We start from the raw sequence: 27,773 nt of genomic DNA, 5'->3' as shown, positions 1-27,773 counted from the left end.
AGGAAGGTTTGCTGTTCCGCAATGCGTCAAAATATAGTAAATGAGCCCTCTGTCTTTTGTTGGTGGCGTGTCATGGCATACACTGCTCTTCATTTGAGGACGGATGATGGATATGATAACATCAGATTTCCATCTCACTGAACTCACATCTATCCATGTAGAAGGCTAGTCAGAAGGTATGATGGGGTTCTGGCGAAAAACTACCTGCAGGGTCCTGTTTCATTTTAAAACATATTGTAGTGTAACTGGTCCAAAGTTGAGAATGTTTAAAGAAACCTTTGTACGCAGTTTGGAGTTCTATTTTGGTACTTTTGGACACACGAGTGAGAAATGGAGCTTTTTAAACAGTGTGAGCCAATAACAGTGATCAAAACAAAATCGGTTTGATATTTATGGGGAGATGGGGTCCACTTTAGGGAGAACTAGTGAATGGTGTATTTTAATTCACACTGGGCCATTAATGTTGCTTTAAACTCAGCTAGATTTAAACATGGGGCTCGTAGCTTCTCTCCAAACAAAAAGAGAATATTTGTAAAATATATTTAGAGAAAGGGATATTTTATAAAATTATGGTATTTATGAAAGTGGGGTTAAGGCATCACTCATTCAGCCACGTGACGGGCAATACTATAACTGAGGAATTCACTTACATCTGATTGACTCTGACCCAGCAAAATCAACACTTCAGAGACATCCCCCATAATGAATATTTTACATTATTCATTACATTTTAGCAGTTCAACAGTGCTTTCTGTGCCTCTTGTCGAGGCCTCAAAGTTTTTTTTTTGGGTGTCCTCATTCTGCCAACTTTCTTGCTAGGTTGTACTCTAATCCCTCTAATTCTGATGGGGGGAGACCAAACAAGAGACCAGAAGAGGAAAAGAAAGAGTAGCGTCCCACAAGCATACTGCTGTTTCCACTTCCATCTCCTTTACGTACTGGGACCACCGGAGGGTGGGAGATACCATGGCTGATACAGCATGTTTGGCTTAATCATTGGACTCACTTGCCTTCTCTCTCCACTTTACCAATGGGGCCCAGATCTTATCTTTACTTCTTGGGTCGCAAGCCATATCAGACTCACTTGAGTATATGGTGTTTCTAAGACACTCGGTGAAGGACGGAGGGCTTTCAGATTTCAATAGCCTACAGATCTCACGCCTTGCTAACAAAATTGCATAGAACAAAAACTTTGAGCTAACCGCATTAATCTGTACTCCTTCCTCCAGGTTTAGCCCAAAGAAAATAAGGCAAGGGCTCACTTTAATCTGTTTCCCAATAATTTCACCGCTAAAGTCACAGACCGAGTTCCAGTAAGATACTATTTTTGGGCATAACATAAACAAATGTACATCATCTGCTGCTACGAGCATACATCTTGGGCAGTTATAAGTATTGCCAGTAACCTTGGCCAGCTTCGCTGGTGACCAATAAACTCTAGAGGTGGTAAATAGGTGGTTACGTTTAAGTGATGCAGGTTTTACTACTGTTCGTAACATTCCATATGAATCGTACCACATTTGCTTTAGATCTTCATCACTAAACTCTTTACCCCACAGATTTAGGATTTCAGTTTCAATCTTCACATCTCTCTCCAGGAAGGCCCAATACCAGAAAGAAATTTCCTTTTTCCACTGATATGTTCTCATCACCTGATCGAATTTCGACTCCTCCTCCTCTTGTGCCCAATCTTGAGTCGCCCACCAGGAACTTAGTTGGTAGTATTTAAACCCCGTTTGCTGTCCCTTGGTACAGTTGTTTAACACTTCCCAGCTCATAAAATTTGAACCCATTTTAAGATCTTCCCAATAACAGATAACCCCCCGATTTTAGGGGCTGACTAAGTTGGTCCTTCAAGCATTAAGGGGTACCCGTAGAATCCCAGATCGGAGCCCCTGATGAAAAATATGGAATTCCCAATCTTTTCCACACATACATCCAAGTACTTAACACGGACTTCAAAATCTTAAGCCTCACCTTTTAAAAAAACTTTTGGTCTCCATATTTGAAAAGAAAGTGATGCCGACCTTGAGGGACATCCACCAACATAGCCTCAAAAAGTAAGCCCATCGATGACTTCTCTGTCTTATTAGCAAGCATGCGAACATTCTTAAATTGAAAGGCATAGCAATAGGCAAGTACGTCTGGTAGCGCCAATCCTCCTACCTCTAGCCTCCTCCTCAACTTTTTCCAGTTTATCCTGAGGCCATTTGACGCCCAAATAAAACTTCCTATTATCCCCTGAAGTTTAACTATATCTTCTTTCTGAAAGACTAGAGGAATAGTATTGAAAAGGAAAGTAATTTTTGGGAGGATAATCATTTTTATAAGGTTTATCCGACCATAGATTTTTAAAGGTGGATTCGCCCATTTTAACAGCAGACTCGCTATCTCCTGACTGACTTTCCTCCAGTTTATTTTTGTAATCTACTCCATCTTCTGGGTAATTAAAACCCCAAGATAACATATTTATGTTTTTGCCTCGTGGCTCATCAGACCCTGGTTCTATTCCATTATCTCAGTTTTTCCTGTATTCACTTTATACCCAGAGATGCGGGCAAAATGTTCCGCCTTCCTCATCAAATTAGGGATTGCATCTTGCGGATTACTTGTAAACAGCATCAAATCATCTGCATATAGTGCCAATTTAATTTCAAAATCATATGATTTGAAAGGAAGGATAGTGGTGTCTGCCCTTATCAAGTTGGCTAGTGACTGTATATAGAGATTGAAGAGAAGCGGGGACAGCCCTGTCTTGTCCCTCTGAAAATATTGAACCAATCTGACAGTTCCCCGTTTACCAACACCTTGGCCTTAGGACCGTAATTCAGATTTTGCACCGCCCTTACCATATTCTGCGGGAAGCCGAAACTAAGTAAAGCCTCCCAAAGATAAGCCCAATGCACCTGGTCAAAAGCTTTGGCTGCATCAACTGCTACTATAGTTAGAGGTAAATTCAGAGCCTCCGCCATGTCCACAGCCCCCATCAACTGAATATAAAGCCTCTTTGGTTGGGATGGATAACCTCTTTTATAACCTTGGCTACACATGATGCTATAACTCCAGAAAAAACCTTATAGTACGTATTTAAGAGGGATATCGGTCTATACGAATCCACTTTCTGCGGGTCCTTACTAGGTTTTAAAATCAAAGTGACCATAGCCTCTGACCAAGAACTAGGGACCATTTCCCCACCGATATATATCTCATTAAATAGGACTTTTAGAACTTGAACTACTATATCTATAATACAGAAGAAAACCTCAACTGGGAGACCATCTGGTCTGGGTGCCTTTCCCCTTACCATTTTCCTACACTGTGCTCTTATCTCTTCATCAGTGATCTCTCCCTCTAGAGCTTTCTGTTGTTCATTATTTAATTGTGGGAGTGTCGTCAATCTTAACCACTCCTTTATGCCCTCCCGGCCCTGTTGTATATCTTCACTATACAGATCACTCATGAAACTACGGGCCTCTCCATATATATCTGTGTTAGCATACAGTACTTCCCCTGATTCCATACTAATTAAATCCCGAATTGGCCCTGTCTGCCATAACCTTCCGGGCTAGTATTGAGCTACATTTTTCTACGTAAGCAAAATGTTGAAGCTTACTCGCTTTCCATTTGGTTAAAGACTAAGTCTGGGTCTAAACAGATTGAGAGGTGGAATCAAGGTTTACTGCTTAAGAAGGTGAAGTGGTGCTATAGAATCAGAGTCAGGGAGAATGAAATTGAATATGGATAAGCCAAAAGTAGTTAATCTTTTAACATGGAATGTGAATGGGTTGAGAACTAGAAGGAAAGTGTCCCGGGTTATGGGAATCTTCAAGAATAGGGAGGCCCAAATTATATTGCTGCAAGAGACTCATTTGGAAAGAAATGAATGTAGGTAATGCTTTGATAAGTTCAGATGGGTCCAGGAGGTAGTATGTTCAGACCAGAGAGGGAGCACTAGAGGAGTGGCCATTATTATTAAAAGCAACTATGGAATAAGATTAGTTATATATGAATCTGACTTTTCGGGTAGATGGTTAGTGACAACTCTTCTATTTCAAGGCAGGCCATTGGTGTGTGCCGTATATTATGGGCCAAATAAAGATAATCCAGAGGCCTTGAAAAAGCTTGAATCTTGTTTATTAGACAACAGCCCCCATCATATTGGGAGGAGATTTTAATCTAGTTATGAACAAAGAATTAGACAGGACGTCAAAAGTCAAATATACGAACTGTAGGAGAGTAGGATCTGCACTTATGTTGCCCCCACTTTTTTTCTGATGTTAACACTGGTTTCTGGCTATAGTCTGGCTGGGTCCCTGCTATTCAGGGACCCAGTCTCTCTGTTCTCTCTAAACAACTTAGAGTGCATACTAGATGCACTAGTGATTGAATACGGTGGTACCTTATGAGCCCCTAGTATATGGTACCTTAGGTACCAAGGGCATAGGTACTTCACAGGCCTACCAGGGGATGAAACATGTATTATGCCACCCCTGGGAAGTAGACTAAATCTGAAACCACAGGCATGCTACTGCAGCCTGGGTGAGGTAGTGTTAGCTCTCCTCACTGAGGTATAGGTTCCCATATCTCACCTTACACACACATATAAACCTATTGATCACCCCTAAGGCAGGCCCTATCAATCCTGAGGCCAGGGTGCTTGGTTTAAAATCTGAGGGGGTGCCTCTGCCTGAGCAGGGACCCTCTGCAGCTGGCAGAGTCTATTCTCTGTGGCTTTGTGGATGCGGTGAAACCATATACTCTTAAGTGCATTATAACCTAGCGGTAAATGCTAACTTTGGAATGACTGCATCAAAACATGTCGTGTTTGGTGTCAAACAACTTGGAATCATACCCCCACACCAGTAACTGGTGTGGGAGTATGATCCCACCCTTCTAGAGGGGACCACATGTACCTATTGTGGAAACACAGTAGAAATCTGAAAGAGCCCTGGCATCACAAAATGGATGCCACCAGCACAGACACTGGGCTGCCCTCCTGCTGCTGACTGAAACTCGCAGTGGAGGAGGCCCAACAATAGGCATCCTGTCACAGGGAGGTGTCACCACCTTCCAGACAGAATTTAGTGTATTGGGGCTGGGTGGGTGCACTCTTAGGGTGCTTTGAAGTCCTGCACTGGGGGAGCAGTAGGCTCCTCTGTGCATATGCCAGCTCAAACTGGTTCAGGGGTTACCTGCCCCTGCTCTGGCGCAAAACTGGACAAAGGAAAGTGGGTGTAACCACCCACTCCCCTGACCCTCCAAGAGGAGTGGTCATAGAGATAGTCCCTCCCTTCCTTTTAGTATAAGTTAGGGAACCCTTGCCATTGCAAGTTAGATATTCCTGGATGATGCTTTACAAGAAGAATCCTGGCCCTTTGATGTTCCACTACCTTTGGAAGACTGAAGAATCTCCCTTGGAGTCAAGGAGTGACTCCCCTGCTTGGCAGGCACCAAAAACTTGAATCAACGGTCGCAAACTTTCCACAAAGTCCCTGCAGCCCCGGAAGTGGATTTCCTGACTTCTCGACGGACATTGCGAGTCCCCAGCGAAGCTGAGGCGAGTGGACCCCATGAGTGACGAGGAACAGCAAAATCCAGGTACAGTGCACTATTGTCAAGTGCAACCCCTTCACGATGTTCTACAAACTTGTGCTTTGGACCACGTATGGCCCAAGCCTCCAGCAGGATTTTCCTCGACAATCAGAGGCCTACCTCGTCCCGAGTGACCGTGGGCTCCTATGAAGCGAATCCTCATGAGGCGTCTTCGCGATCCCTTGCCGGCTGGCTTGTGGGTCCCCTGAAGACTTTCTTATCAAACCAAAGGGCTCTTCTTGTTGCTCCAGGCCTGCCCTGACTTACCTTCACTGGGTGAGTCCCTCAGACCTTGCTGGTCTGCACCGCTGACTTTCTTCACATTCCACGAGACTTGCTGTTGCCAAGGCTTGTTGGCTCCAATCCAGTTGCCAGCACCTCAGTAAGTTGCAGACTTTGTGGGACCCTCCGAATCCAGCACCTGGTCATCATCGACGCCTCCTGGACCTCGTGGCTGAAGAGTCAAAACACTCTTGATCACCTGAAATCACCCGACTTCCGTGGGCATCCATCTTCCTGACTGTGAACACTGTCCCTTCTGCTTTCAGGTCTTCTTCATCTTGAATCCAGCCTTGGATTCCACCAGACACTACTCCAGTCTTCGCAAGCAGCAAAACTTCTTCGGCTTCCATAGAAAACGACGATGCAACCGACAACAAAAGACACCTATGCACCCGGCTTCCCTGGGTGAGGTAACTCATGCACTCTGGTGCTCCTGTGGGTGTTGGCCCTCAAACTACTTACCTTGTAAGTGACTTGCTTGTAGACTTTCTAGAAGTACCCTTAAACTTTAAAAATCGAATCGCGACTTGCTCCATTGAAATCAATAGGGAACCCGCGGCTGTGCTCTCACACTGCACGCGTCTCCCGTGGGTCCTTTACTTACCTGCCTTGGGTGGATTAGTGAAGCCCCAGCGATTCTACACGCCCTAGGCCTTGTCCCCTTGCAAGTCGACTTTCCTAAACCTCTTTTTTGGTATATGGTCTGGTACACCCCTAGGGCCCAGCCATATTTGTGCTTAACTTATTGTGAAACTTTGATTTGTGCATATGTTCCTGACTTCTAATCTCATAAAGAGATTAGTAGAGTGTGTCTAGAAATAAATACATATATTTGATATATATACCTGTGTGGTGTCCTTTCATTTGGTAATTCAAGAGATTATAAGGTAAAACAAGCTGCTTTACATTCCTCTGAGACTTAGCCTGAAGGCTGCTCTCCCCAGCTACCACTAGGATAGCTTTCTTTAAAAGGTTGTCTTAAACCTATCTACCATAAGAGTCGAATTGGACTGGTACAAGGTGGCCACTATAACTAGTGACCAGCATATGCCAGGCCAACTTCTCACATGAACTCACCAAAAACATTCTCCAGACTGAAGCGTATGATGAAGGAATGTAACCTGATTGATACTTGACATACTAAGAAGGGGGAGACCAAAGAGTTCACCTTCTATAGCAAGAAGTTTAGGCATCACTCCCGTATAGTCTATTTTATGTTAGATCAGGAGCTGTACGGAGAGGTGGTAGAGGTGGCCCATATATCAGCGATCCTGTCAGATCATTCCACAGTAGACATGTCTTTGAGGTTACATCAAAAAGAAGGGCGGAGAAGATGGACACTAGATAGGACGATATTATTAGATGAGGATGTGGTTCATGACTTAAAGGAAAAATCCACGAATTACTTTCTAATAGGGGATCGTCAAAAGGACAAATAGTTTGGGATGCTTTCAATTCATACTTAAGATCTAAGATCTATAATGGTGGGAAAAAGAAGGGGGGCGAAGCAAGAAGATGAGAACAGAATCAGAGAGATCAAGGAAAAAGAAGGAGAACTTTAGAAGGCTTCAATGGAGGATCTAGATAGTGTGCACGTCCTAAGTAATGAGTCGGAGAGGTTACAGACAGCATTCCAGGCACAGATAGATAAAAAGCACTTTTGTACTACTGGTAGATTACTTTATTAAGTCCACTCAGGAGTGGTAGAAGGCCCAAGACCCTCTAGGCACATTTAGGAGACAGTAGCATAATTACTACATATCTACGAAAAATCCAACGGAGTTGTCTGCACTCCTCTTTTGGATTAGACAGAGGATAACTGTAGGTGAGAGGAGACGTAAGAGGAAAAATGCACATCTTGCATTCAAGCTCTACATGTTTTTACAATTATTAGCTTCCATATTAGTTTCCCAATTAATCACATCCACTACCTTCACAGAAGATGCAGGTCACACCATGGAGCATACACCTTTACTCAGCGATGCAATGACTTCACTGTTGGCATTGGCTTGCTCACACTCTGGAGTTGTGCTTGTTAGCATGAACAACTCCATAGAAATGAAGTGCTACACAAAAAGAGGCATGTAAGCAGCAAGGGTAGCACTTACAGAATGTTATTGGGGAGATGAGAGCCTTAAGTTAGCGAGGAACCAGTCAGCTAAAGATTGTGAGGAAAAGAAATGGGTATGTGTAGATAAACAGTGTTAGACCTGGCATCCATGGCGTGTTTCCCCTCTAACTTTCTTAAGGCCTCCTGTTTTTGCTAACTTGGTTTTGATGGTCTTATGACTCTGCACACTTTACCACTGCTTACCAGTGCTCAAGTGCTTGTGCTCTCTCCTTAAACATGGTAGAATTGTCTCATACCCAATTGCCACATTTAGTTTACTTGTAAGTCCCTAGTACAGTGGCACTGGCTATGTCCAGGGTCTGTAAATTAAAAGCTATTGGTGAGCCTATAGTACTAGTTGCGCCTCCCACTCAAGTAGCAGTTTAAACAGGTCTCAGGCCTGCCATTAAAGCCTGTGTATTTGCAGTTTTACACACGAGTCACCCCTGGGGATGCCCTGGACAGCCTAGAGGACAGAGTGCAATGTACTTAAAAAGTAGAACATGTACTTTTAAGTTTTACATGTTCTGGTAGTGTAAACTCCTAAAGTCATTTTTCACTACTGCAAGGCCTTTCTCTTCCATAGGATAACATTGGAGTTAACTTATCACATTTTATAAGTGTAATTTCCAAATGGCACCAGGTAACCATTTCATGTTTGGTGTCTCTGGAATTGTAATTTCAAATCCTAATTTATGGTGGAGTCAGATTTTAAATTGCAATTCTGGGAATACCACTCTTAGAAAGTTGACATTTTCTGAAGAACTGCAGTGCTGCTGAAAGGAGCCTCTCTGCTGGATTGCTGTTCTAAAGGATCTGCTACCCTGCTGTGCTGCCCAAGTTGACTGCTGCCCTCATGCCTATGTGAGAAGGACTGTACCTGCATCTCTTGAACCAAGATCACAGAGTGACTCCAAGGGCTAGTTGGCTGGCCTCCTGCTCCTAAGTCGGAAACCGGTCAAGGTGCTGTTCTGGTGGAGTGCAAAAATCAGGCTCAGTTAACTACAGTGTGAGAGATGTAGTCAAGTAATACATTTGGGGTCAGTGTAGAGAGAGAAGCTTGTGCACAGAAAAGCAATGTCTCTCACTGCTCCTCAGAGTGCTTCATCCATGCATGCAAATAAAGAAAACCTGATATAGGTTGCACCCAAATGCAATAATGGGTTTTTATTTGTAAGATCCCAGGCTGCAGTAAAAGTCAACCATGTATTACAGGTACTCTCCGATTATAAGAAGTGCACGAGTGCTGAGAAGTTCTGGTAATGTCTCACTATAAGTAACGTACCAGTGCTAAGAAGTGACATGCTCCCCATTATGAGTAATGCACCAGTGCTGACAATTGCTGATGCTCTCCCATTATAAGTAATGCACCAGTGCTAAGAAGTGCCAGTACTGTCCTACTATGAGTAATACACCGGTGCTGAGAAGGGCTGGTGATCTCCCGTTGTGAGTAATGCACCAGTGATTAGAAATGCCATGCTCTCCCTTTATGAGTAATGGACCAGTGCTCAGAAGATCCAGTTCTCTCCCATAATGAGTAATGCATAGTGCTGGAAAGTGCCAGTGCTTTCCCACTAAGAGTAATTTTACACTGTTGGGAAGTACAAATGGTCTCCCAATTTGTTTTTTTAAATGTTGCTGGGGGCTGCTCACTGTAGCCCTACACAAGACAAAAGACAAACAATGCTTGGTGGTGCCTCTGCCCCTTCTAAGGGCACCACCTGGATCCAGAACAAATCACAAAAAACCCTCTCAGGGATTTAAGGGGCGCTCAACGCTGGAGCAGTCAATTAGAGATTGGTGACTCCTGCCGTTCATTCATTGCTCTTTTTAAATAAATATTTGGGGTGTCCTGATGCCCACCTGAGACACCTACAACTTTACAATTTTGTTGGGAACTGTGGTGCGAGCCCCAGTGTCCCAGCAGCCCCGCCTCTTCTCTGCAAGGCCCTCCTTTAATAGGCCCACACAGGAGCCTGCGACAGTATATGTTTTAGGTTTTTTGTGTTTTAACTCACTATGCCACAGAGCTCACCTGGGACACCCCACACCATTTTTAGACTTAGAAAGTTGACATTTTCTTGCCTTAGCTATTTGGTGCCTAGAGCCTGTCTATGGGTACCACTGGGTGTGGGTGACAGTTGGGCTTTGTGTATTCCTCATAGTCATCCACACAGAATGGGGAGCTTAGGTGTGACTGGATGGAAGGGAGGAGGTGGGCCCATCCCCACTAAAACTTGAATAGGCTGTTGCCTGTCTCCAAACAAAGGACTGCATATACCCTGTAGTTAATCTGAAGCAATGGCCAGGAGGCAGTGCACTTGTGCACTTCAAAGGTATGCCTCTAGAAGCTTCTCCCCACTTACAAGGCACAACTGGGTATAAATACTGGACCTGACACCACCACTTCATTACACTTATGGACCTGTGGATACTCTGCCCGGAAGAAGAACTGCAGTGCTGCTGAAAGGAGACTCTCTGCTGGATTGCTGCTCAAAAGGAACTGCTACCCTGCTGTGCTGCCCTGTTGTCTGCTGCCCTCGTGCCTAGGTGAGAAGGACTGTACCTGCATATCTTGAACCAAGATCACAGAGTGACTCCAAGGGTTAGTTGGTTGGCCTCCTGCTCCAAAGCCACAGGACCATAACAAGCTTCCAACAGCCTGCACCTGCACTGGACTCTGCCATCTGTGAGTCTATCTCTCCAAGTGGTGCCACCCCATACCTGGACCCTTGAAAGTGGGTTGAAGGTGCTCTTCCAGCCTTTGCGGATCCACTAGAATCAGTGCATCCCCTCTGTAGCGCGGCGCACCCCGAGCACAAACTAGGTATATCCACTGCTGCATGGATTGGACCCATTGCAAAGACCGATATTGCTGCTGCAGCTCACAATGCCTTATGAACTGCCACAAGGCAAAACATCTTTGCCACAGACACTTGCATTCCTTGTCAATGGCAGCCCTGATGGCGGACTCCGCATTGCAGCCTTGCAGCTCCTAGGAACAGGCACATCGCAGCAACTGCAAGCTGCAAGCTGCATTCTCGATGCTGGACTTTGCATAGCAATCCAAGCTGATGGGAGGCTGAATAATGATGCAGGCCCTCGCATCTCAGCCTCGCAACATCTCGGAACCTTTGCCTCGCTTTGACTTTGCAAGGCATCTTCGACGTGCATCCTCACAATGCTCCACAAACTAATAAGTTACTGTGCTCAGCGGGCCTAACTGGGTCCCTGTAACCAGACTGCACTCAACGCGGTCAGCTGAAACTTGTGACTTTGTCACAGTCTAGCCCGGCCAGATAGCTACAGTTGGTGCTTTGCGCTTTATTTGCACTATTTTCACTAAAATCTTTACAATTCAATATCTCCAGTTCTACTAATTGAATTTTTGTAATTTTGGTCTTGTTTTATTTATTAAAGAATGTTCTAGGTTTCTCACTTGGTGTGGGATCCTTTTATTCAGGTGGAATACGTGCTCCATGTGCGCATGCGTACGTGCTCCGTGTGCGCATGCGTACGTCGTGCGTGCTCCGTGCGCGCATGCTCCTTACGCGCATGCGCGCGTGCTCCGTACGCGCATGCACGTGTGCTCCGTACGCGCGTGCTCCATACGCGCATGCGCACGTGCTCCGTACGCGCATGAGTGCGTGCTCCGTGCACGCACGGTGCACACACGGTGCGTGCGCGGCAAGTCATGTGATTACGAATTAACACTTTTCATTGGTTCATAGTAGTTTCAGTTCCAGAATCTTCCAACACCACACCCACTCCCCTCATTATTTCTTCTGATTCCCTGGGAGAAGGAGCTGAGCTGAGCAGCTTTTCCAGTACTCCAGTACTTGAAAATGGCAGAGCAGCAGTCATCTTCTGGGAGTGAGGAGGAGAGCTTTGTGCCACCAAGACAGAGGAAACAAAAAGACTCATTTGTTTGGAAATATTGTACTTTTCCAGAGGGCCAGAAGAAGGTGAATGCTCCTAAAGTCACCTGCACTATTTGTGGAGTGGTCTTATCAAGAGGAGATCCTAAAAAAAATACTCTTTTAGTATCTACTCTATGTTAAGGCACTTTAGTGGAGTACATCCTGTGGCTTATGCTCGGGAGTGTACTCGAGCTGCAAGAGACAACCCTCCAGCAGCTCAGCCAGCAGCTCAGCCGAGCACTTCATCTGCGGCCGCAGCTTCACCTTCTTCTCGACCTCTGGATATCCACCCTCTGTTCCAGAGGGTTCATATACGGTGCAATATGTGCAATGCTGTTCTCTCTGATGGTGACACCAGCATTAACCTAATAGAGACCAAGATACAGCAGCACACATGCCCCACCCCATAACTTTTGGTTTTTTTTGTTCCTCAATTAACACAACGGCTCTTTTTAGAGCCAACCAACATCTAAACACTTGCACTTGATTTTTAATTCTATTTTTTTTAATGATTTTTTTCTGCCGTGCGCGCACCCCGCGATTTTTTGAAAAAAAAATAAAATGTTTTTTTCACCCTTCGGGGTCCTTCAGGGACCTCCTGACAAAGGCTAGGGGGTCAGGAACTCTCTACCCTGCCCCCTTTTCACGTTCTCCACCTTTCTTTTTCCCTGTCACACACACAACACACAAAATGGCGGCCGACACTTCCTGATTTCGACCGATTCGAATGTTGACTGACATGTAACCACCAATCAGAATTACGCTCGCGCACAGTGCGCGGCTATAGATATTTATGTACTTTTAACTGCAATTTTCTCAGGAACTACTGAACAGATTGACACCATATATGCAAAAGGCACATGCCTGACGTGAGGACTACCTCTTTGCCAAATTTCAAGTAATTCTGTTCAGCTGTTCGGGCTGTACCTTCGACTAAAGGTCCTATGGGAAAATGCATGGGGAAAACTTGTTTTGGGACCCCCCTGTTTCTCAGCCCCCGCTTGACGAATCAACCCGAGACTTTCAGGGTAGGAGCTGAGCGGAGCGCCCCATGAGTTTTGAAAATTTCGCGAGGATTCGTCAACCGGCGTCAAAGTTATTCAAAATAGAATTTTGAGATTTCCTATGGAAACACGGTCCTAACTATAACTATCTACTGGCGACCGCCAGTAGATTTTATATATATATATATATATATATATATATATATATATATATATATATATAAAAATACCAGAGTTCCCACAGTTTTGCTTCCCAAGTCTGGAGCGAAGATAGGGACACGGACTCCAAGTTGGTGCATGATTTCTTTTTTATTTAAATAAGCAGACGCTTTGGCATGGCGACATGACGCTTTTCGCCCAAAAAGTGGGCTTGATCACATAACGAGACTCTCATCTCCCACAGTATATATAGCACTTTTTTAGTTACCTCTCATTGCGTCATGTGATACATAGAAGAAATACTAATTGTTGGGTGATTCTTCTGAGTTTGTTTTGACAATATACATAATTGAAATTAAATGGCTCTAAAAATATGCTGGATAAATCCTACAATAGTTATATAAATTACAAAGTGCAATGCGCAAATATTTGATCAGTAAGTAATTGACATTGTTGGTATAAATACCTCAACAAAACACAAGCAAAATGTCTTTTTAGTAGTTTCTTTTGCATACAATCTAATAGCTACACAATGTGTATATATTATTCAAGATAAATCTTTAAATGATTGTATAAATTAATATGCCTGTGACTGTCCTAGGGACATTTTTCATACCTATAATCTATGGTAACCCTCTGCATTGTAACAACAGCACTGTCCTGAAACGTGTATGTTTTCAGGGAAACAGGCAATGAACCACTGAATTATACGGGACATTCATTTGCACTTGTTCTTAACCATTAATTTAAAAATGGATTGTAACTATTTTCACTTTGTTTATAGCCGTGAGCCAAAAAGTATTCACACCATACAATAAGGTTTCTAAGAAATAGTGTTTAAAGTGCATAAAAATAATAAATAAATAATCACAATTATATTTATTGTGATTAAAAGCAGTTTAGAAAATCCGAGTTGACTTGATATCCGGATTTTTATGGGGGAGTTAGGGGGAAAGTTAAAAACTTGGTTGCCGATTCAAATATCGAGTGAATACATTTACAACTAGTAAGGTAATATACTTATTTTAGAGAAAAATGTATGCAAATGAAACAATAGGTTCTAAATCATGGTTATTTGTTGTGTTGATCATTTCTTAAAATGATGAGTAAGGCAGTAGGGAAAATAGCCAAGAATACAAAGATAGTAGAAATTTAATCATCAGAAATATTTGTGTCATAGAGGCCTGATCAGGTATAAGAGGGTTGCAAAATCAATGGCCTAAAAGTTTGTAAAAAACATATCATAGATGAAGGGGGGTCGAAATACATAGTGAATAAATTTCCTCTATTATGTCGGAAATTGCTGGTATCACCAAAATTAGATTAAATTATTTTGACAACATTATAAATAGCCTTTAAAAAATCTATATAAAAATACACATATAAGAAACAATGTATAAATACATAAAGGACTTGTTCAAAACCCATCTAAATCGGAATATGAAATGGTCCCTTCCAATAAAAATATGAAACATTTGTTAAGAAACAAACCACCAGAAAAGGCATCATAGAATGTTATATAGCTCTTCCCCATTGTTCAGTCCATTCGGGGTGCGGGTATTTAGTTCGAGTATAAACTTTTACTCTAATTGCCTAAGAACTTTCTCCCTGTTGCCCCCCCTTCTCATAGGTGGAACTGCAGCAATGACAAAATATTTCAGATCTTCTAGTTTGCTCATATGGACTGCCTTGAAGTGCCTAGCCACTGGGTAAGTCATGTCAGAATTGACTATTGCTCTTAGATGTTGTAAAATACGTACATGCACCTGGAGCTTAGTGCTGCCCACGTATTGCAAGTTGCATGTGCAACTTAACACGTAGACTGCAAACTCCGTGCGGCAATTGTATCTGGCCTTGATTTGGTTGTTGAATGCACCGAATACGGTAGTGTATTCAGTGGTATTAATTCCAAACTTACATGCTCTGCATGTATTGCACTTAACAAAACCGTTTCGTGGTGCTAGCCACATTGTACTGGATTGGCTAGCTGGAATCGTCAATTCTGGGCTAGATCTAACTAAGGCATCATACATAGATTTTGATTTTCTAAATGTCAAGGTGGGGGGGCGGGAATAACTGACTAAGTACCATGTCTGTTTGAATTATAGGCCAATGTTTATTTATAATAGTCCTTATTTTCCTATGTAAGACTACTAAATGTTGTTATAAATCTCATTGAATTGATATCAGTATCCTCAAAGGCAGTATTCCCCTTTCTCTTAGATCCAGTGGTGGTGGTGCAAGTAAGTAGATCACCTCTAGATTTAGTACAGACTTTAGCTAAAGCTGTGTTAATAACTTGGAAACTATAACCCCTCGCTGAGAATCTGATCTTGCTCTCATTGATACATTATTCAAAATAAGAATCAGTGCTGCAATCAAATGTGAGGGGTGGAAGCTCGATGCATGTAGCATTGAGTTTCCAGCGGTACTTTTTCTGTGCAATGTAGTCTCAATGCCACCTTCACCAACACACACATGAACATCTAAAAGTCAATGGATTTATTACTGACTTCAGCAGTGAACTGGAGATTTAGTTTGTTGCTGGTGAGTATCTGAATGAACTCTCTGACCAATGCCTCAGGACCCTTCCATATAATATATATTTATATATCTATATATATATAAAAAAATGTTTTACCTCCGAGTGCCCCCCCCCAGGACACCCTATATAATTTTTTATGGTGAAGGCTGCAGGGGGATCCCCAAGAACTGCGAAGCACCGCCAGCTCTCCTATCAGCACCCATTCCAAGGCTGGTGAGAGCCCACCTAGATCTGGTGGGAGCGGCATTTCTTCCTGCTCCTGCCAAGTTGGAGCAATTCTGTTTCCCTGCCTGCAATAGCGAGAGGAGTGAAGAGCTTTCGCTGACAGGGAAAAGGTGGTGTCCCGGGGGATGGAGTCCGAGGGACACCGTAACAGAATCTGCCACATGGGTGATGGGATCTTAGGGCCATAGCATGGCTTGGGAGGGGGGCTGAATGCCCCATCTCCTTGTTTTAAAACCATGACCCCAGGGGACGGGGTGTCAGCGGCCTCAATGAGGCTGTGTATGGGGCTGCATGCCCTTCTCCCCTAGTTTTAAAACAACTGCCCCGGTTGATGTAGGCCATAGGACCTAAATGAGACTCAGGGAGGGGGTGCATGCCCATCCCCAAATTTCAAAATAACAGCCCATGGGATGTGGTCCCTGAGCCTCATAGAGGCTCAGGGAAGGTGGCTGCTCACCCGTTCCCCATTTAATTGAATGCAGCTCTGTGAGTTGGAATCCACATGCCAGAAAAAGGCTTGGGGAGGGGAGTTGCACTCTCTCTTCTCAAAAATATTATAAAATCTGTGACCGGGGCACTGGTCCACCACAACGGTGCTTTAACCACTTTAAAAAAAGAACTTTTTACAGCAGATTCTTGGAAGCACTGCAAATTTGTAGTAAAACTTTGTACTAAAATCATCTTGGCAACAGGTGAATCCCTCTGGTACACCCCCACCAGGCCATTGGGGACAGGATATCCTTACCTTATCCCCATACATGTTTTTTAAAACTTTTCTTCCAAGACACTCCCTGGGTGCTAAAATGGCTGCCGCCACATACTTGTTGATCTATTATCTTAAGATCTCGAGACTCAGGCGATCTTCGGCAGAGTGGAATATTTATATTTTAACCTTAATATCTCTAAAATTACCCCAAATCACAAAAAGCAAACTTTCTGGACCAAGATCCAGCTTTGCGACAAGTTTGTGAAAATCCATTCAGTTGTTTTAGCTGTCACTGTGTCTAATTCTTGATGGAAAAAACAATGGTGCTTGGCCACAGGTTCTGGTCTATGACCATATCTTTCTCATATTTTTTAAGGTTTTAGTGGTACCACAGTACTGCAGTACCACACTGTTGCTTCTGCAGTATTACATTGACTTACGTGCTGGATACAGTAGTTAAAATAGATTTTTTTTATTTTGACTTGAGAGTGTCCCTATGGGAATCCCCTCCACATATGGTCCTAGGCCTCATGATGTGCCCACCCTGCACCCTTTTATGGCCACTGAATCTTTCTTTGAGTACTTAAAAAAATAGTCTCCGGGACCTGTAATGTCTGCCACAACATATTCGCCATGTTGTAAGTAGCCAATCAGGATCTGCCCATCCACTTTGCATGGGCCAGTCAGAGCATATCTGCACATGAAAGGTCCAGATAGCTTTATCTTTTTACCAACCTTAACCCCTTCATGCCCTCCTGAGTACCTTTTACACCAAGTCACAAAAAGCATGTTTTCTGAGTTCTCTTCCTCTCATGGAAAGCAGTGCAGCAACTTTGGTTCCTGCGATGCATTGTGTGATAACACATTGCTCAACGTGGCTTTCTATTGGCCCAAATAAAAGATGATAGTATCTTTTCTAGATTTCTGAAAAAAATAGGACGTAGATGAATGGGTAATGATCTAAATAAATATAACAGATTACGAAATATTAGAATTTCATAAGGGTAGCAATGCCAAATAGTGTGATTGGAAGCCCTTTGCACTTGCGCAGTCTTAAACTTTGCATCCTTGGTGTAGTTTCCCCTGAATTTTGCTTTCTGACCTCCTATTTTGCTGACTTGTTTTTGTGGCTTTAGGACTCTGGGCACTTTACCACTGCCAACTATTGCTAAAGTGTATGGGCTCTCAACTTTAAACATGGTAACATTGGCTTCTTCACAATTGGCATATTTAATTTACTTCTAAGTCCCTTGTAAAGTGCATTACATGTGTACAGAGCCTGTACATTAAGTGCCACTGGAATCAAGCTATCCTGGCTGAAGAGGGGTGAAACCCCAAAACCGGTCCTAGGATGCTTGTTTCCGGTCCAGGAGGACCTGGCTTGGCAGTTCAGGCTGGACTGTTCCCATGAGGCACAGGGTCAAGACTGATTTGCATATGGCCAGGTCTAAACTGGGGTGGCTTGGTGAGCAAAATAATGATGGATTTAATCCAAATCTCTTGACTGGGGGTGAATATTTTGATTTGTTCTGCATTCCGACCATCAATTCTGTCTTTTGCTTTCTCGCCCTAAGTGCGCCAGGTATGCCCAGACGTGGGTCCCGGGCTGACTGTGCCACTGGAATCAAGCTATCCTGGCTGAAGAGGGGTGAAACCCCGAAACCGGTCCTAGGATGCTTGCTTCCGGTCCAGGGAGGACCTGGCTTGGCAGTTCGGGCTGGACTGTTTCCATGAGGCACAGGGTCAAGACTGATTTGCATATGGCCAGGTCTAAACTGGGGTGGCATGGTGAGCAAAAGAATGATGGATTTAACCCAGATCTCTTGACTGGGGGCAAATGTTTTGATTTGTTCTGCATTCCGTCCATCAATTCTGTGTCTTTTGCTTTCTCGCCCTAAGTGCGCCGGGTATGCCCAGACGTGGGTCCCGGGCTCATTGTGCCACTGGAATCAAGCTATCTTGGCTGAAGAGGGGTGAAACCCCGAAACCGGTCCTAGAATGCTTGTTTCCGGTCCAGGGAGGACCTGGCTTTGCAGTTCGGGCTGGACTGTTCCCATGAGGCACAGGGTCAAGACTGATTTGCATATGGCCAGGTCTAAACTGGGGTGGCATGGTGAGCAAAAGAATGATGGTTTTAACCGAAATCTCTTGACTGGGGGTGAATGTTTTGATTTGTTCTGCATTCCGTCCATCATTTCTGTGTCTTTTACTAGTGGGCCTACAGCACTGATTGTGCCACCAACTTAAGTAGCACTTTAAACATATCTCAGGCCTGCCTTTCCTGAGCCTGTGTATGCAGTTTTAAACTGCCAGTTCGGCCTGGCAAGTTAACTCTCTTGCCAGGCCCAAACCTAGGCCCTGAACAGCCCAAGCGCAGGGTGCAGTGTCCTTAAAAAGTAGGACATGTACTTTTAGGGTTTACATGTGCTGATAGTGAAAACTCTAACATTTGTTTTTCACTACTGTAAGGCTTATCTCGCCCATAGGTTAACATTGGGATTACTTTATTACACCATATACATGTCATTTCCAATACGGAAGAGATGGGACTCCCACGTTTGGTGTCTCTGGAATCACAATTTAAAATCCTAACTTCTGAGGAAGTTACATTTTAAATTGTATTTTTAAAAATGGCACTTTTTGAAAGTTGGCATTTTCTTGCTTTAGCCATTTGGTGCCTTTTGCCTGTCTCTGAATATACATCTGGGGTGAGTGGCTGCTGGGCATTGTGTATTCCCTCCAGACAGCTACACACAAAGGGAGCTTAGGTGTGACTTGCTGGGCCTTCCATATTCAGATGGGCCACCCTGGGCAGGATGGGAGGGAAGAGCTGAAAACACCCAAAAGGTCTGTGTCCTGTCCCCAGAAAAAGGGCTGCATACCTCTATGTAATGAGCCTGGAGCCAGAGAAGGAACACCAGTGAATCTGTGCACATCTCCCCCACTTCAAAAGCACAACTGGCCCCCTGACACCACCAACTGAGTACACTTCTGGACCTGTGGATACTCTTCCAGGAAGAAAGACTGCTGTGCTGCCACAAGGACTGCCACTCTGCTGGATTGCTACTCTGCTGGACTCCTGCTCTGCTGTGCTGACCTGCTACCTTCTGCCCTCTTGCCTGGCAGTGGGAATGACCTGCATCTCTCAACTCAGAACCAGAGTGACCCAAAGAGCTTGTCTGCTTGCCTCCTGATGTAAGACATCAAAGACTTCAGTCCATTTATCACCAGCACCTGGACTCTGCTATCTGAGAGTTTAGCCCTGCCAAGTAATGCCAATCCAGTCCTGGATCCTTGGAAGTGGGTCTAAAGTGCTGCAACATCCAAAATTCATGCATCTCTGTCATTGACCAACTCAGAACCGATGCATCACCCTTGATGCTGACGTATTGACACAGCTGCAGGGACCTAAGATACCACATCGCTGACTGTGCGGTGCCTTGCCTTGCCTCCAGTTCCAGATGCATCCTCCACCTGCGTGGCTCGATGACAACTAGTCGCCTATATCTTATGGTTCACCACCAACGCATCTCTGACTTGCACAGCTCGGTACCGACGCATTGCTACATCCCAAGGGATCGATGCCAATGCATCCCCTTCTCGGATCCATGCATCGGGTCTTTGTCGACAATTAACCAATGTACTTTTTAGCAGGACCGAATGGTCCCTATATCCGACCTGCACTCCGTCCCGGTCAGCCTGAGCTTTTGGATTTGACACGGTCTTGCACGACCAGATAGCCAGTTGTCACTTTTTGCTTTCAAGCACTACCTTTCAGTTTATTCTTTCCGGTTCAACTTATTGGATGTTTGTTGTTTTGGGCTTGTTTTGTTTAATAAATTAAGCTCTATTGTTTGAACCAGGTGTGGTATCATTTTGTGTGGTGTTAAGCCTGACTGCTCTGTGCCAAGCTACCAGAGGGTGAGCACAGGTTTATTTAGGGTGTGTATCTGAGTTACCCTGACTAGGATTGTGTTTCCTGTGTGGACAGGGTGCATACCCCTGCCACCCAGAAACCCAAATTCTAACACTCAGTATTCAAGAAATACAGTATACAAGAAATATCATCGTGGGATAAGGTGTAATTAACACCATATAACGCCATATAGGTGGCAATAAACTGAATCCCCAAATACCTCATAGTCTAGGATTGGTGTAAATGAGAGTTTTGGAAACGCCTATACAGATGCATTCAATTATATTGACGCTTAGCTTATAGCTGGAGAGAGTAACATATTCTGTAGTAAGCTCCTGCACCACAGATAATGTATTTACAGGGCTTGCAGTGGTCAGTAGAATGTCATCTGCATAGGCCATTAGCTTAATTATATGTTTGGGTAGTCTAATGATTCAGTGATTCTTTGTAAAAGAGGTTTAATATTTAGAGCAAATAAGCCAGGAGAAAGAGAGGATCCCTTGCAGGTCCCCTGTGTTATTAATACATTACCAGAGTTATACCCACTAATGTAGATTCTTGGAAATGTAGGACTATAAGGGCTAAGTATTGTGCTGTAGATTCGGTCCACTTAATAAGCATCATGGCTAAATTAGTGTGTACGGTAGTGTCTCAACTTGGTACAAATCTGTGCTGCGTACATGATATTAAACAATGTAATTGCTATTTAGCCTTGTTGCAGTTACTCAAATTAAAATGTAATAACAACCACAGGTTAGAGAGATTTGGGAGTAAAAACCTACAGAGTCTGGCAGTTTATTCTTGTTTACAAAAAACTAATACAGGACGTGGTTCAATGACTCTTGTATTGATGCCCCATCCCATTTCAGTCCAACTGAAACAAGAGGGGTGCAATTGCTGGGAATACCAGTGTGTCAAATTGAGAAGGGATAGCATCATTACTAGTGACATTTCCCAATGGCATGAGGGAATGGTGTCCACCATTTCCTGGTAAGTAATAGCTTGATGTAAGTGTGCCCTGTCCTGATCTAAGAGTTTACATAGTTTATTGTCCCCTAAGAACCTTGTAATCCTTATTTTCTAGGTATCCAGCTCAGCAATGTTAGCAAGCTGGGTAGAGTATAATGATTTATAATAGCTTCTAAATTCTACAGCAATGCTGGGTTGATCTGTAATGTGCATTTGTTTCCTAGTGTTGTTGGAAAGAACCCTTTAAGAAGCAGTGTTGAATCATGTTTGAGCAGCCTATATCTCCTGGTATGCCTGGCGATTTTTGAGTTGGATATAGTTACATTTTGAGCACAAGTTCTTAAAAATGCTTTCCATGTAGTTGGTTTTGATTATTGTATAGTCTAGAGCTATAATAAGATTAGGATGCAGTTTTTCTAGTGCCACTAATTGGATCCTAAGGTGGTTATCTTCTGATTTTTCCACTGACGGTTGCACACCAAATGTTATTTGATAAACCTTCTTATGTAGGCCTATAGAGTATCCCAAGCTATTCTTGTGCAGGTCGTGCTTCGATTAAACAATATAAACTCTAATACCTGGGTTTTTTACTCATTCAAATATTGTTTCTCATGGAGTAGAAATTCTAGGAATGTCCAGAGCTGGATGACAGGTTTTCTAGCCGGAGCCCATATAGCCAAGGAGAGGACTACACGATCAGAGAGACCCAGGCTGAATGAAATATAACCTTGTCCCCCGGTGCTAGTCTTCTACTGATTAATTATTAGTTGTGGTGATTTTGCCTTTAAAAAAAAAGAAAAAAAGATGTCACTGACTCATGTGTTAATTTATTGTGGTATGTGGTTTCTCTCTGATGCCGTTTTTCCTCCACCATATATGCCTTTAGGCGGTGTAAATACAGATTTTCTAATATGTATATTCAGAAAGTCTTGATTTTATAAAAGACATGGAGGTGAGTGGTGTGCCTTTCTTCTATTGCTTATATTTAAACAGCAGCCAAGTAATAACACCCAACTTCACTTCCCAAAAATGTTAGGGAAGTGGACAACCAATTAAAAGCCAAGCAAATCCACCAATAAGTGTGCATTGGACAGTACAGTGGACAGCAGTGTACATCGTTTCTTGCATGAGAGAGTATATCAAGGGCCCGATTACAATCTCGGTCGGAAAGCCTCCGACCTTAAGTCGGAGGCTTTCGGTTTCCCTTCTGACATCCTAATTACAATTTAGGCGGTCGGAAGTGAAACTGTCATGTCATTCAGCTGGATTCTGACAGGCTCAAGGAGCCCATTGGCCAGTCGGAGACCGGCCCGTAATCCATATGGACGGCCTTCTAGGCCATCGGGAGATATGATGCTTGGTTTCCGGCAGGCTTCCCATGCTGAGCTTTACAACCTGGAAAGCCTGTCGGAAAGCTAATTTGGGGGCCCCTAGCAGCGGCCTCCGGTTGGTGGCCGAGGGGGCACTTTTGGTGCCCGTGTTGATCCCTGCAGCATGTTTCAGGTACCGTGAGGTGCCTGCCACGCAGTGCAGGGATGAACACAAACTCTATTTCTGTATGGGAGCTTGTGCTGCGGCCAGTTTCTGATCACAGCACAAGCTCCAAACAGAAAAGGGAGCTTGCGACTACAGTATGTGCGATCGCATCATAATTAAGCGGTCGAGACCGCCGACCGGAGGCTGTTCAGACCCGTATCCGCAACGGTGTCAGGCGGACGCAAGTGATAAGCCTCTAAGTGTGATATTCTTGTTTGCTAAGGCATATAACATGACCAGCACTTTCCACTCTGACCCACAGAAGAGACTGACGCAGACTGTGATAAGGCTTGTGAAACAGGGAGGTCAATATTTTAATAGTGAGAAACTTGCCATGCTGGACATAAGAAGCTACAGAATGTTGTTTAAAAGCATTAAGATACTCTCTCAATATTTATCCATCATCAGCCTGAATGTAATCTGCAGAAGACATTTTTTTTAAACAGACAAAGAAAATGACTGAAAGAAATGAAAAATTAATTATGATATATCTAGAGTTAACAGTAGAGGGCTCCAAACGACAATAAATGTAATCTATGAACTACATTACAAATATGGCATAAGGATATAAAAAAGATTGGAGTACTACAAAGGAAAGCCTGACTGCAAATAAAACAATATTATCTGATTCAGAAAGATAAAAAGCAACTTAAAGACACACAAGCATCTCCAAAAAATCCCCCTATAGGAGAGTGGCCACTCTTTACTGTTCCAGAGGTAATACACCACTGACATCCACAGAATGAGGTTATAGAAGGAAAAAAAGAGGATGAAAGTACTTCTTTAAAGACAAAGCACAAACTGCACCAACGCATTGTAATGTAGTGTCACAACTGAAGAAAATGGCATGAGAGTAAAATGGCTTATGTCAGTCCTGAGTGGTAATTTCACCAACACAATGAGTAACAGTGCCACAGGCATAATACAGACCCATGCCACACAGAGTGCCCCCAAACCTTAAATGAGTCCCTGTTCAGCCCAAGGTCAATACATATCTGTGAGATATGGGACACTCAGGAGGCGCCCATCATATTCTGCATGGAAGCCCAGTTATTCGGTGTTACACCACTGAGAGCCAACACTGACGGAAATTGCCTGTTGTGAAAGAATCGCAGGACTAAATGCAGTGGCAGCTCCTCCGCTATGGCGGAGGAGCATTGCCCCACTGCCAGGGAGAAAAGAAAATGAGAATAACGTAATGTTATTATCATTTCATTTTTTACTCCTGCTGTGGCAGCATGCGTGAGGGTTCGGGCAGTGCTGCAGGGGAGGAGTGGTAGAACACTCCTGTGCTGTGCGCAATGACTGTTTGGTCAGCCCTCTGATACACGTTATACATTATTTTTTAATATAGAACATTTTTAATACTTTATTTAATTTTTGGTAGTCATTTATAGTGTTGTAGCTGGGTGTTGGGTTTGTAGGGAAATAGGGTGAGACGTTAATTAGGTAATAATTATTTATCAATTATTTAATGCATTTTATTTAATTATATGATTGATATTTAAAATGTACATTATATAATACTGATTTATCTCTGTTATATGCTATTTGCAAGCTGTTAGCTTTGTAGTGTTATAGGGTGGAAAGTAAATTAGGTAATAATCAGTTAACAAATAATTAATTTTTTTAAATAATTATTTGTTTGATTTTAATTCTGTTATTTATGGAATACTTATTTATTTTGCTTATATTTTAGTTGCAGACTGCTAGGTTTGTAGGTGTCTATGGTGGGAAGTTACCTAACTAAAAATGAAATAACAGTTTATTATTCATTGTTAATTAATTATTTAATTGATTTTAAACTATGGGGAAATTTGACATACTGATGTATGTTCCTTATATTTTAGTTGCAGAATGACAGGTCCGTGGGGATGCAGGGTGGGAAGTTATTGAAATAATAATTAATGAACTATTAATTATTATTTGTAAATTAATTATTTAATTGAATTTATTTTAGTTGTGGCTGCTAGGTTTGTAAGGTTTGTAAGGGGTCTAGGATGGGACATTAATCAAGTAACAATTAACAATGAATCATTGATTGTTAATTAAATATTTAATTGATTTTAAATATGTAAATTATGCAATACTTATTTTTTTAGTCATATTTTAGATGCAAGCTCCACAGTTTTTTTAGCTATAGGGTGGGAAGTTAACTAATTAATAAGTGAAAATAATGATGTATTCATTGATAATTATTGAAGAGTAATTATGTAAATTGGTTAATTGTTTTCAGTTTTTTAATACATATATATATATTCATGTTAATTAATAATTTTTTACATTGGGAGCTCAATTTCTATTTGTATCTACATTCACGGTGTTACTCATATATGTAATGTGTTTGAAGGGAGGGGCTTTTCCTTCTCTTGCTTACAATGTAGTAGTGTTAGACCTGGCACCATTGGCGTGGGTCACCCTTCCATTTTTGTCTGTGCCTCAATGTGTTTTGTGTTGGTGTTAGCTGCTCAGGGCACTGTGCCACTGCCATCCAGTGCCACAGTGCAAGTGCTCCCTATGTTAAAAGGTATTATGTGAATTGACTTCCACGTTTGGTTTATTTGGTTTACTGTCAGTCCCTAGTAGAGTGCACCAGGGGTGCCAAGGGCTTGTATATCCAAATGCTGCTAGAGGGCTTGCAGCACTGGTTGTGCCACCCACCGAAGCAGCGGGGTAAAATGTGTCTAGGGTCTGCCACTGCAGAACCTGCGCGCGGTCTGGTACCGTCGCGCTGACTGAGCCAGTGTCCCCACTTGCCAGTCCCTAAAACCTTCCCTTAACTACATGTTAGTCACCCCTCTGGTAGGCCTAAGCGCAGGGTGCATTGTAGGCATAAGGTAGGACATGCCCTGATGTGTGTGGCATGTCTTAATAGTGAATTACATCCATTTTCGTTTTTCACTATTGAAGGCTACCTGCTCTCCATAGGCCAGAATGGGCTGCTGGGATCGCTACACGCTGTGACCCCAGTGGACTCAGAGAGCATGGTAGAAAGTCATGTTTAGTATGCCTGAACTCGGGATAATAAAATACATCTTTTAGAAAAGGTTATTTTAATATCCTGGGTTTGCAAATGCTACTTTTGGAAAGTTAGCCTTTGCGTGCCTGGCCATCTCAGTCCGCCTCTGCTGGGGGTGTGTGTTCTACCTAGCAACAGTACAGGAGCAGGGCTGGGGGATTCCAGGAGACAGGTTGGCTGCCAGGTGGTGGGTAGAGAGATTACACCAGGATGGGTGGGAGGAGTACACCCTGACTCTTGAATAGACCTGTGCTCTGCCACCACAAAGCCGGCGCCGCCCCCTGTGGAGCGGCTGATGTCTCTGCCCTGCTGCTGAAAGGAACAAGCCGAGTCACCACAACAGAGTGCTCCAAAACTGGACTGAGCCAGGCCCAGGCCCCCTGGCGCTAAAGAACAAAAGAATCCCTGTATAAAAGTAGGAGCCTGGCTCCTAAGAAATCAGATCCAGATTGAACCACGAAGGAACTCTGCCCGACTAGAAGGACCTGGAAGAAGCTGAAGGAGGAGTAACTTTCCCTGACCTGAGGGACTGGCCTGCAGTAGGTGCCTTGCTGAGGAAGGAGAGGAAAAGACTGAAAGAGACTTTGCACTCTGTTTTCAACTATCTCCAAGGGCTTGGAAGAAGAGCTTGCCCCCTGAACTGAACCCCAGGACCAGTGGGTTCACCGTGTCTCCGCTCGTCTGAGAACTCGAGCCGTGTGCTTTCTCCCGCCGGAGTGCTCTGCGCACCTTGCCACCCCTCCTAGGGCCGTGACACCCAGAAGCCTGGCCGCCTCCCCTCGCCGAGAGCCCCGCTCTACCTGAGTCGCTCTGGACCCATCGAGGCTGGCCGCCCCGCTTCTCTGTCACCTGCCTGCCACGGGAGCGTGCCTGGTGCCCTCTTGCTCTCCCGCCGGATTTCTACTTGGGAAGTGAAATCAAGCCTCGGACGGCCGCCCGTACGTCGTCACGTATCCGGCCGCCCCGCTTCACCTCCCAGCCTGAGTCTGACCGTGCCGCCCTCCGCAGTGACCTCCCGCACAGTCCGTGTCGGAGGCCCTGGGCCGCACCTGTCTACCGAGAGCCGCCCGCTGAGTTCTTGATCCGGAAGACCCACGAGGTGCAGAACCTGCATCTCCCCTGAAGACTCGTCCAAGCACATCGCACGTTCCCAGGTACAGTGAACTCTCTATCGGACTCGGGGTCCGCAACGTTCTGATTTCCCCGTATCACTGTATCCCGGGTGCACTGCACATCATCGTGACTGGACTGACCCCACCGAGCCCTGTGAAGCGCTCGTGATCGAATAAGTTACCAAAGACAAGAACAGTGCCTAATTATCATCTTGTGGCTTCCATTTCGCAACCGTTATTGATGGTCTTGTACATGCCTGCGTAACCAAGAATCTTTTATATAAAGCATCCGTATTTTTGATACAACTTACGCCTGGTGTCCATTTGTGGGGGATCGTTGTGGTTTACTGTGTGTGATCATAAATGCTTAACTGACTAGCGCCCTGAAGTTTAGCCCTGACTGCTCGCGCCACACTACCTATAGGGTGAGCAGGGGTTGTTCTGAAGGGGTAATTCTCTCGCCCTGAATAGAAGAAGGGACCACTGCTTGTCACAAGTACCTACCTGTGCCAACCAGAGGTTCCCCATTCTAACATTGGTGGCAGCGGTGGGATTTCGAATTTGCATTTATGATTTACATACAGTGAATTATTGATCACCACGTAGAGCAGACCTATAACGCAGCCACAGATTGATTGACAGTTGTTGCTAAAGAAGAATCTCCACCTTAAGAAACCA

At 43.9% G+C, this 27,773-nt stretch overlaps 1 protein-coding gene across 1 annotated transcript in view; it reads right to left on the bottom strand.

Annotated features, from left to right (window-relative positions):
* Positions 1-27,773, bottom strand: part of VEPH1 (ventricular zone expressed PH domain containing 1) — a 1,846,458-nt gene that overhangs the window by 1,602,236 nt on the left and 216,449 nt on the right. The gene's annotated exons all lie outside the window — the stretch shown is intronic.

Source organism: Triturus cristatus, chromosome 11 (genome assembly GCF_964204655.1).
Source record: "Triturus cristatus chromosome 11, aTriCri1.1, whole genome shotgun sequence".
Classification (NCBI taxonomy): Eukaryota; Metazoa; Chordata; class Amphibia; order Caudata; family Salamandridae; genus Triturus; species Triturus cristatus.
Note: the sequence above shows the minus strand (reverse complement) of the source record. Positions and strands in the feature narration are given on the sequence as shown.